Below are 11844 nucleotides of genomic sequence, written 5' to 3'. Positions count from 1 at the left end.
GCCCCGCCCCCCGAGCTCTCTAGGCCCCTGAGCTCAGCTCTGCGCATGCCCAGCTGAAGCTGACGCGACAGCACCTCGCCCATTGGCCGGGATGAAGCTTGGTTGGAGCGTTCTGGTCAGAGAGGAGACTACAACTCCCGGCGTGCTTCGCGCGTGCCTCGCCGCCGGCCCCTTTAAAAAAGAATTGGTTCCGTTCGTCACTATGCTGTAAGTGTCCTTCCGTTGGGGGGGGAGACAAAGTAGTTCTCCACTCTTTCTTAGTCGTGCTTCTAGCCGCGGCGGAGGGAGTGACCGGTTCTTTCTGCTTCTGCTCTCGGCCCCCAGAGGAGCTTCCCCGCGGGGGAGGTAGGGGTCTGGGAATGGGGGTGCCAGGTGGGCGGAGGGATCCACACTAGGGTGAAGTGGCCCGCTCGTGTGGAGGTGTGTGGTACGAAGAGCGCGGGACGCGGCTCCGTGGGGGCAGCCCTTCGGCAGTGGTGGCGCCAGGTCAGTACGGGAGGCGCCGCCTCACTCGTCGGGTCGGGTCGGGTCGGGTGAGGTGAGGTGAGGTGAGGTGAGAGCAGGCTGGGCTGGGCTGAATGGTGCAGCACCCCTTTCCGCCTCGGGGCTGGCGACCGGTTTTGTCAGGCCTGGCAGCGTCCCGTGCTCCCTATCCCCCTGCCCTGCGGGACGCCTGGGCCCGGCCCGTCCCCTGAGGAGCTGAGACGCCTGGGCCAGGGGCTGATGTAGGCGAAAGGGCGTGGGGAGGAGTCTGCCACCGTGCCCCCATTGAGGGTGACGAGGTGTCAAGGTGCGGGGGAGGCTTACTTCGCTTCTTAGGTTATTAATGCCCCCCACAGTAGGGAGCTCCCTGATAACATCTTCTCCTTAGAAAATCCACTTCAGAGCAATCTGTTCCCTGAACATGAGGCCTGTCCTCGCCCAAAGGCCTCCAGTGCTCTGCTTTGCCTTGGAGCAGTGCTGCTGGAGCAAGTGTTGTGGCACGGTGGGGTGCTTGAGCTCCTTCGTGGCACTCAGCAGGATCCCTGTAGTGGTAGCACACGTAGGGGTGGAAATGTGATGCACAAGATGAAACACTCTGGGTTCTTACTTGAGCCCAGCAGTTTCAGATGGTTTTGAATGGTTGTAAATAACTTGAAATGCAACAGAAGAATGTATTATTATTTTTGCTCTCTTTTTTTGCTTTTTAAATTATCTTCATTTTTTCTGTATTATTATTTTTTCTATAGTCAAGAAATGAGTGAAAACTAACTTGATATTTTCCAAGGGGTGCCTTGTGTCTAAAAACATTGTGTCTACAAATGCTGAGAATGGCCTGTAGCAGAGTAAACCTGGCAAGAACTCAGTCCTTTCACTCTTGCTGTGAACCAGGACTGAAATGAATACAGCTGAGTGTTGTCAGCATTAGAGTTGGGGCTGCAGCTGCTCATAGCTTACTTAAGCAACAAGTCTTGAAACAACTTAAATGGAAGTGTGTTGTCTGTCTGTGACTGCTCCCCCCCCAAAAAAAAAATCAAAACAGCTTTCAGCAGAGAGTGAGTTGTAGAGTTGTACCAGTCTTGTATCAGCCAGAAGGGGTAGAAATAAGTCCATTTGCAACTTCATAGCAGTCAGGATGTGTAAAGTTGTGTAAAGTTGACTGCTTGCTTGCAGGTATCTGATAATTATGCTGCCCCTCCCACCTTCCCCATAACTTTATCCCTCCCTATATTGCAGATGAGGGAAAACTGAGGCATTTGGGTAGATTAACTTCCTTAAAGACTATATAAGAAATCAGTAACAAAGTTGGGAATAGAACTCCAGAGCTCTGCATGTTCACCAGATCACACTTAGTGTCACTGTAGAGTGGTGTGTGACTTTTAAAAAGTATAAACTAAAAAATATATTGTGAACAAGGACTTGTTTTCACGATGGCACCAAAGACATTGCTACACGTGGGTCTGTCAATGTGCAGGTCACCTGCTTTTAGTCAAAGTGAAAACTCAATATAATTTTTATTTTCATATTTTTCTAATGCTGTATTTGCGTTAAACATTTGCTGGCAGAAGCAACTGGCAACACTAAAATACTTTGTTTTATTGCTTCATCTATCTAATGATTACAAAATACTTTGCAAATAACAACAAAGATCATAGTTATTTTAAAATAGAAGAAAGTGACATTCCCATGTCTTGGAGTCTCCAATAGATCTGAAGATCGACCTTGGCATATCTGATCCTAAGGAAAACTATTATTGTGGTTAAAGTAGAGGATATGGAATGATCTTAAACATTGCAACATAGGGTTCAAAAAAAAAGTATTGGGTGCTTTTTTTCATTGTAGAACCAGCTCTGTTATCCAGAAGTAGATGTGGAAGATGAAGTGTGTGGACTTGTATTTGGGCCCAGAGGCAATAATCTGGCAAAAAGCCTGATTCATTTTGCTTTGCTGGCTGTGCAAGGAGACTGAGATTTCTACTAGGTGGGTATCTGCTATCCCTAAGTGGGGCTCAGCTTTTTATCAGCATATCTCTTAGAAAGAGGGGGTGGGGGTAGTAGGAATGTAATCTGCTTTCTAACCTTCTGTATAGAATGTCTTTGCTTCTGTGAAGTAGGAGACCTCCATTTTTCTGTTCTTCATGCTCTTGGTTTTTATTCCATCTCTTTCAACTAGGGGTGCACTGATGGCAGTTTTTTGTTGTTGTTTTTTTTTGGGGGGGGGGGGGCAATACTGATGGCCCATTTTTAACCAGCCATGTCAGCCAATACCAATCCGATTGCTGATATGCAGCCCGGCAGCATGGAGAGCAGTATATACCTGGTAAGTTTGTTGTGGAGGGAGGGAAGGGATGCGGTGGACTCCGTCTGCCCCCCACACTGCTTCCTTCCCCCATGCCCTTTCCTCCACAACAGATTTACCAACCAGACACTTCTCTCCACACTGTAGGGCTGTGCTCCTGGCCACCTTTATGCTGTGCTGCGGCTGTGCACATGCATATGCCATCTATTGGCAGCATTATTAACTACATCAGCCAAACAAAGTCGATTTGCCAATAATGTCAATTTTCCTTTTATCAGTGCTGATATGGTATGGACCCATGTAGTGGTGCACCTCTACTTCCAACTTCATTCTCTGAGAGGAGTTCCTTCTCTGGATAACCCCCTTACTTCTGGTGGTTGATAGCATCAGTTTCAAGGACCTGCTTCTTGGAAAGCTATCTTGACAGTTTCACTGAAGCCCATAAACTTCTGAATAAAAAGAGAGAAGCTGAGCAGGATATTTGCTTCCCAGCGACACAGCAAAGTTATGATTACCAGAGACCGAGGAGCTATTTTACAAAGGCATCTCTGCACTGAAACACTTGCTTCATGCTTGAAAGATTATGACTATTAGAGCTAGAAGTACTTATTAAAATTTTTAAATTCAGAAGTTAGCAAAGTAAACCTCCTTATTTGCCAAGGCAAGTCAATTATTCAGAGGAGTAGGCAGTTGGGATGCCACTTGAATCTTGCTTCGCTTGTAGATTATATTAATGTCAGCACTTGGTACAGGTATTTCCTGTAGGTTAGTTACATGCATTGCCCCTAATAGTACTTAATGTTACATACAGAAATCTGGAGTGTATCAAACTGTAACTAGTTCACTTAAGGAGTTTCTGGGTTTGTATCACCTCTAGCCAAAGTCCCCAGAAAGGAAAGGTAAGTTCTCCCACAGTGCGGTTCAAAAGCATTCACAGAGCAACTTACTGGAGCACTCTGCATCTGGGATATACAACTCATGTTACATAGTTTAATTTCTGTACTTCAGGGATCAGCCACCCCCAGCACATGCCAGTGTGTGGCACATGAAGACATGTTGCTTTGCATTTCAGCCCTCGGTAAAAAGCAGGGAAGCCACGAGAGGCCCAATCCTTGTGGCAGTGCAGTCCTAGCCCCTTCCCTGTTGTCCACCCTGAGGTCCCTGTCCTCCTGCCGCTGGCAACAAGTCTGTCTACGGTTCATGGTGCAGCTGCTTGAAGTCTCCATACTGCCTTCTAGGAGCATCCTGGGCTCCATGGTGGGTGGCAGAGGCCTGCCCAAATCCTGGGGTGGCTGTGGCAGGCAGCCGTGAGGCTGCAAGTGGCTGCACTGGGGTCCGTGAAACCCTGGTCTGGCTCACTGCTGCCAACAGGTGTACATGCACCTCAGGGTAGATGGTGGGGAAGGGGCCAGGGCTATGCTGCCATGGTAAGGATCAGACCCGTAATGGCTCCCCAGCCATCTGCTCCTGGCACATCAACATCTAGATGGTACAGTCTTTCTGGCACTCTGCTCAAAAACATTATTGACCTCTGCTCTACTTCCGTAGTCAATTAGTGTGTGGAAAGCAAATGTTCATGGTATATGTGTGGTTTGTTGGGCAGGACTTGAGAGAAGTTTGTGGGTTTTCTTTCTTCCTCCCTTTGCCCCCCTTTCGCAGATCATATAAAATAACTTTTCTGTCATAATCATTTAGATTGTCTTCCACATTCTTCTGGTTGGTTTCTGTGTGCATTTAAGCGTGCTTTTTTTGTTCTGTAATTCTTGACAGGGAACAGGGTGAGAAGAGTAGTTCTTGTTTATAGGTGCATCTTTGGGGAATATGTATATTTTTAAAATTTTTAATTTTGCTATCATGTAAATTGGCGCTAAGCAACAGAAATGTGTATGAATCCACTTGACTGAATAGTCTGCATCTTCAGAACTATCTCCTTTTTAACATTTGAAATGAACATACTTTCATGAAAGCTGCCAGGTCAAATTCTTCTCTAACCACAGTGCAAGAGTCTATGGTTTTTTTTTTATTACTGATGTAGGCCAACGACAAACCATAACTAAGATCTTGTCTATATCAGCGTTTTAAAATGTGTTTTCCAGTTGTAGTACAGCTTGACCAATGAATCTGTTAGTGCAGATGGGGTTCAGATGGTGGCTGACATTCTTATGGTCACATTTAAACCTGCTGTGGGTAGGGTAAGATGAAACTATTGGAGCTTGGGGTACACTTGCACCTCCACTGCTACTGCCAGTGGTAAGGGTGAGGAACTTGGATAACTGTAGCCACAACCTTATAGTGACATAGCAACAACAAAGCTTTCAAAAATACATGATGTTATACAATTTAGTAAGCACTTCCAGTCTGTGTCTTCTGACTTCCCATAAGAGTTGGTTATGGAGGAGGATTGGTTTATGCAGTGTGGCTACTTATCTATTGGAGGGAGACCTATCACTGCCGATTTTTTTATTTCAGGTAGGCTATTGAATTCAATCTTATTTCAGAAAGGTTGTGAGAGAGCTCTCTGGCTTTTGGTGATCACTGGCCAGAGTTGTGTGACTTTACCTCTCTCTTGACCCTTGCGTTAACTTTTATTGCTGAGAAAGCTGAGCTACTTCAGTTTCTCTGTAGACTTACCAGAAAATGTCTTGTTGCTTTCCCTCTCCCCACCCAGCCCCTAAAAGTACTATAGAAGTATTTGTTTTCCACATACAGCTAACTTATAACATTTTCATAATTTAACTCTAAAACTCCTCTTTACTGGTGAAGGATGTCTATTTATTGTCTGTCTGTCGCTGACCAGTGTTCAGTTTTACATACTATGTAGCTCTCGTATAGCATACTATAAGCAGAACAAAGGTAAGTGTGTGCGTGTGTGTTGCCCTCTTTCTGCATCTGGAATTCTTGTGACTTAACTTCTTTTATTTCCTAAAAAAGTATAGTATGGTATTACTGTAGACCTGACTTGTATGAATGCCTTTTTGGGATTACAGTTGGAAAGATAATGAAGGGTGTGGTGGGAACAATTGTGATAGCTCAAAAAGGAATTTGTTATAGCTTGGGAAGGGGAAAAAAATCATTGTAATTGAAACTGAATGACCGCTAAGAAATGTGTTACTGAGAACAACACTAAGTATGCAGTATATGGCAAGGAGTGTTTTGGTGAAAGTGGTGGTGATTAATCATATTTATTTAAGTAAGAACCACCAAACCATGAAAAGAAGGAAGTAACTGCAATAAGCACTTCTTCAGAATATCACTGAATTTTATGCAAGTTTTTTAACTAATTTACACTATAATAAAAGCAGAGATTGATACCTTGGTGATTTTTTTTTTTTTGTTTATTTCAATATGAAAACATACAAACAACTCAGATTGTAACTTGAAATTTCTTGGGGATAGTTCTTAACTGAATTAAATTCTATTTCTAAACCACAGTTAAGAAAGCGGTAATTAATTGCAGTCTATAATAGATAGAAATTGCATTAAGAAAGCTTGCTGAAGATCTGCTAGGACTTGTTATATTGATCTTACTCTGTACCTTACTTTTCCCATGTTCTAGGCTAGAGATGGCCAACATGCAGCATGCATGGGCAGTCTATATGTGTGACATGTGGCACACCGGAGAGAAGATGGGCAGAACATAGTGACAGGACAGAAATGAGAGCAGCAGATGAGGCAGGGAACCACAGGGCAGGGAGTAAAAAGCAGAGCAATTCATAAGGCAGAGGAAGGTTATCAGATTGGCACTCAGAGGGCATGGACTAATTTGTGGCAAGTCTGCCAAAAAGGCTGATCGCCACTGCTATTTTGTAGATGATGAGCGGGCAAAATACAGCTCCTGGGCCAGATCTGGCCCACCAGCTGATTGGATCCAGCCCCCGGGGAAGAGACCCACCAGTTGGTTGTATCTGGCCCATGGCTGCTCCTGCAGTCCTTCACATGGGACTGAGTCCTGCCCACTCCCACTGGGGGCAACTCGTCCTGCTCCTGTTGATCGTCCCAGCCAACGTTCACAGCTTCCCAGTGGGGCTGCCCCTGGTACAGCTGCAGTTGCCTGGTTATTGCTTGGCTCCCCCTGCCTCCAGCAGCTCCTCCTGCCCCTGCTGCACCATTCCAGGCAACAGGTAGCATGGGAAAGTGACGACAGCCGTTGGGACATGTGCCAGCACCACGCACCCAGCCAAGTGGCTCTAGGCTCAGTGTGCAGGGCTCCAGCTCCCAGCCACCCACTTGGATACCCACAGGTGGCTGCTTATTGTGCTGGGTAGGCAGAGTGGGTAGAAGATGGCTAGGAGCTGGAGCCCTGTGTACTTGGGCAAAAGATCCCCAGCTTCAGCTTCCCCCTGCCTGGCTGGGTGTATGCTGTCTGGCATGTGTCTCCACAGCTTGCCCACATTCCCTGCTGCCTGGAGAGGCATAACAGGAGGAGGAGCTGCTAGAGGAAGGAGGAATTAAGCAGTACTGTGGTGGCTACAGCTGCACTGGAAGCAACCCCACTGGGAAGCTGTGTGCACAGGCTGGGGCCAGGTGGTGGGCATGGGGCAGGTGTGGGCCGGAGTGTGGCTCGGGTTACCCCAGGCAGGAGCAGGCATGACTCGGCCCAGTGTGGAGCACCATGGAGCAGCTGCAGGCCAGATGGGAGGGGGGGAAATAGATCACTCCTGAACTGCACTGCCTAGGTGAGCTCTGCTGCATGTGTCTCCTGTTTACCCCCCCTCCCCCCACCCCAACTGGCTCCCAGGACCTAGCACGCAGGCAGCCCCTGACATGTGCACAACCCCTTATTTCCACATCCCCACCAGATACATGAGAGTAAGACTTTATTTTCAGCGATTATTCAATTGCCTCTATATATACTACTCAAATATAAATTGGGATAAAAAGTATTTTTTTTAAATAAAATTAAAATATACTAAAAATAAAACATCTGCTACAACATATGATTTGGTTTTTATCTGTAACTTGTTAAAATGATATAGGGGACAACAGGGCAGGCCCTGTGAGGACAGGCTACGGGACCTGAACCTGTTCAGCCTCCACAAGAGAAGGCTGAGGGGGGATCTTGTGGCCTGTTATAAACTAGTCAGGGGGCACCAGCAGACATTGGGGGAGTCACTGTTCCCCCAAGCACTGCCAGGAGTGACCAGGAATAATGGTCACAAGCTGGCAGGAGGTAGGTTTAGGTTAGCTATCAGGAGGCACTACTTCACGGTCAGGGTGGCTAGGGTCTGGAACCAACTTTCAAGAGAAGTGGTGCAGGCTCCTACCCTGGGGTGTTTAAGAGGAGGCTAGATGAACATCTTGCTGGGGTCGTTCAACCCCAGTATTCTTTCCTACCATGGGAGGGGGTTGGACTAGATGATCTGCTTAGGTCCCTTCTGACCCTAGAAACTATGAAACTATGATGATAGCCCCTTCTTGGGGGCATGAAGCCTGCAAAGTTTCAAGGAGATGAGGTGAAGTTTCATAGAAACCCCTACACCTAAGCTTCTGAAAGCAAAACTTGTGTGAGTGTATAGGCAGAGCAGAATGAAACCAGCAGGGATGATAGCCTTTAACAGGGGGCCTTCCCTGTAGAGGTGAGATCTCGGCCCGCCCACCTATTTCTGGGCCAACCACCTACCTCTCTTTTTCTCCTGTCAAGCCTTGATGGAAAACCAATTCAGATGTTTCCCAGGTGGGAGGCTGCCCGTTTAAGCCCCTGATGTCTAGGGGTGACATCTGTTCCATGGCTCCATACCTCCCCTAACACTGCAGCTCATTCTTTGCTGATAGTATCCCAGGCAGCTAAGCTCACCTGGAGCCTCTCGACACTATTGCAACCAGCAAGCCTCTGGCCTCTTAAAGATCTTACAAGTCTGGGCTCTCTCTAGGACTGTGTGCATGTGGTGGCTGGAGGTTATAAGGTGCCTCCTACCCACCTTTCACCAGGGAAGTTTGTGGGCCCAGCATTTCTTGGGTACTGCCACACCACTGGCAGTCCCACCAGGTCTCCTGACCCTTGTAGGGTGCAGTTTTAGGTCATACCCAGGACCTGGGGTCTTCTCTTTTCCCTTAGCCCCAGCCCATGCCTCTAAGTTCGACTGGGCATGGGACCTCAGCAGGGAGAAACTATCACCAGCCAGCAGGTGAAAAACATGAGTACCTCCTCCAGCTCTGAGAGTGGGGCATTAGATGGTTTAAAAAAATTAAAAAGGAAATAGGTGTGGATGGAGTGACAAAGGTGGCACTCACTATGACTGCACATGGAGCTTAGGGAACCCCAGCAGCGGGAAGTTTACCTTGAGGAACACTGGTTGCTCCAGCAAACCAAGATCCAAGGAGGTACAGTGGGGTGTCACAATGTGTCCAGCAATGCTGAATGCCATCTCGCTTGGAACACTGGTTGGTGGACAGGACAGGTGTTCCTGGGCAACCATGGCCAGATCATGCCACATCTGGCTGTGGCTTGCCCAGTGGAGCAGCGGCTCCGTGTCCTTGGTGCGATAGGTAGCCAGTAGCCACTAAGGCCTCGACACTACCTGTCTGATGCTGGGGTCTGGTGCGTCAGGACCCCAACATGGAAGCCATGCCCTTGGCCCACATTGGTAGCACCTGTGGTGGAGGAGACTGGCTGGTGGATGGAATGCTGGCACAGGGCAGTTCACCCCCCTTTTTCTATGTCCTCCTGTCTCTGCCCTTCTGCTTCCCTGACCCTGTTCAACAGCACCTCTGTCCAGTGATCCAGGGTTTTGCTGCCCTAAAACTGTCCTTCACCCTCGGGTCCCACATGGCCGCCAGCACATGGACCATATTGGACTGCAGCAGATCCAGCAGTTTCTTGATGCCTTCCTTCAGCTGCTTCACCGGTGCCTGTACCTCTGGTGATAGTGGCTTGCACCAGCTAGGAACATTGAACACCTGGAACTCCTCCCTTTTTGGTTCTGAAGCTCCCTCACTATGAGGATCTCCTGGCTAAGGAGGGCATTGCCAGCGCTGAGGCTCTTGGTGGCCTTAAGGAATGACTTGAGGACCACTAAGCTCTGGAAGATGGTATTCCACTCTGGTTTGTTAAGTGGGCCGCTTATCCCAGTCTTCCTGAGCAAGGAAGATGCCCTTCTGTTGTTTAACCAGCCTTTCCAGCATTAGGTATGTGGATTTCCACTGAGTTTCCACATCCTGCATGATTTTGTGCCGCAGGATGCTTGGCTCTGCCTGTTTGTCCCCCTTGATGCTCTGGTGGAAGTAGCCTGCCACTTTCCTACATTTTGAAATGAGTTGGCTGGTTGTGAGGGCGCCTTCCCTGGCACCCCTGTCCCCCTCCAAAGTATCTCTGACTATGAGGTGGAACTTGTGTGCCACACAGCAGATGCTAACAAAGTTGGCATCACAGAATGCCTTGATGATATTGGTCCCATTGTTGGTGACCATGGACCTGCGGGTGAACTCGCCCTCGCCAATGAGCCACCCCTGCACCATGCGGTTCATAACCCCCATAATCTCCGTTGCTGTGTGGGATTCATCTCTCACTTCCACCACTTGCAGGAGAGCCCACCAATGGCCTGACTGATTGCACCAGTGTCCTGTGAGGGAGAGGTAGGTATGATCTCCACCCTGGCTGCTCCAGATGTTTGAGGTGAAGTGTAAGGCCACCTGCAGACCTGTTTTGCGTAGCTCCTTCGAGTACTCCCTGCATACCTCATACAGGGAGGGTGTCACAATCCTGCTGAATGTGGTGCCTGCAGGCATAGAATCAGTGAGTCAGAAAGGACCTAGACAGATCATCTAGTCTGACCCCCTGCCATGGGCAGGAAGGAGCACTAGGAATAACAGGGGTCATAAGACCCCAGCCAGGTGCCTATCCAGTCTCCTCTTGAAGATTTCCGGGGAAGGTGAGAGCACCACCTCTCTGGGAAGCCTGTTCCAGGCTCTGGCCACCGTTACAGTGAAGTAGTTCTTCCTAATATCTAACCTAAATCTCTCCTCCCTCAGCTTGTGGCCGTTGTTCCTGGTGACTCCAAGGGGGTCCCTGGTGAACCGACTTTCCCCGAGTCCCTGCTGGTGGCCCCTGATAAGGTTGTAGGCAGCCACAAGATTCCCCCTCAGTCTCCTCTTGCAGACACTGAAGAGATTCGGGTCCCTCAGCCTCTTCTCATAGGGCTGGCCATGGAGGCCCCCAACTATAAGAGTGGCCCTCCTCTGGACCCTCTCCAGGTTCTCCACGTCCCTCCCAAAGTGCAGCATCCAGAACTAGACACAGTACTCCAGCTGTGGCCTGACCAGCGCCGCATAGAGGGGGAGCAAGACCTCTCTGGACCTGTTAGTGATGCCCCTGTTGATGCATGTAGTATAATGGGGCCATGAGGCACCTGAACCCTGGCCGCTCAACTAAGGAGAAGGGCTGGACATCCAGAGCAAGGTCACCCAGAGCACTGGGGAGATGCTTACTCATCTTGGTAATGCACCCCACTTTGTCCCTGCCTTTCTTCCACTGGTCCAGCATGGCCTGCCTCTGCTTCTTGGAGATGGGGGCTTTGGAGCAAGAGGGGGACTTCCCTTTGGGCATGCTCCTGCTGGTGCCAGGCTGAGGAGGAGCAAGGGCAAGGGGGTGGTGCCTCCTGATATGCATCAGCTGTCCCTGTGATGCTGAAGTTTCTCATCCTTGCTCTGGCTGGTCTTTCATCAGCAGTGCAGGCAGACAGCATCCTTGGGATCATCTGCCACCTCAGAATGATCCCATGCTATGCTACCACCTTTCTTCTGGGGTGTGGGTGTAGATCCTGCCTTATCCCCCTCCTCAGCAGGCAGAGGCACAACAACAGGAGAAGCTGAGCCACCTGCCCCCACAACCTCCTCTGCAGTATCTTCTGGAGAAAGAGATCTGGGTAGGGGAACTTTGAGGGGTATGGAGCAGAAACTTGGACTTCCCCCTTCTTCCCCAGAATTTCCGTGGCTATGTCACTGACCTCCCCTGGTTCCAGATCCAGCTCCTCCTCTGGCACTGGGAGGCTCGCACTGGGAACTGAAATTGGGGTGGAGGAGACTGTCATGCTGGTGGTGCTGGAAATTATTATTATTGCTGGTGTTAAT

The 11844-nt window shown here is 48.9% G+C and overlaps 1 protein-coding gene across 2 annotated transcripts in view; it reads left to right on the top strand.

Annotated features, from left to right (window-relative positions):
- Positions 1–202: 202 nt before the first annotated feature.
- The window catches only part of HMG20A (high mobility group 20A), an 82254-nt gene continuing 70612 nt past the window's right edge, over positions 203–11844 (top strand). For both annotated transcript variants that reach the window (XM_019533351.1, XM_019533350.1), the window contains exon 1: positions 203–486. The gene's annotated coding sequence lies outside the window, so the exon portion shown is untranslated. The remainder of the gene's footprint in view (positions 487–11844) is intronic.

This window comes from Crocodylus porosus, unplaced genomic scaffold (genome assembly GCF_001723895.1).
Source record: "Crocodylus porosus isolate Cpor-Errol unplaced genomic scaffold, CroPor_comp1, whole genome shotgun sequence".
In the NCBI taxonomy this organism is placed as follows: Eukaryota; Metazoa; Chordata; order Crocodylia; family Crocodylidae; genus Crocodylus; species Crocodylus porosus.
Note: the sequence above shows the minus strand (reverse complement) of the source record. Positions and strands in the feature narration are given on the sequence as shown.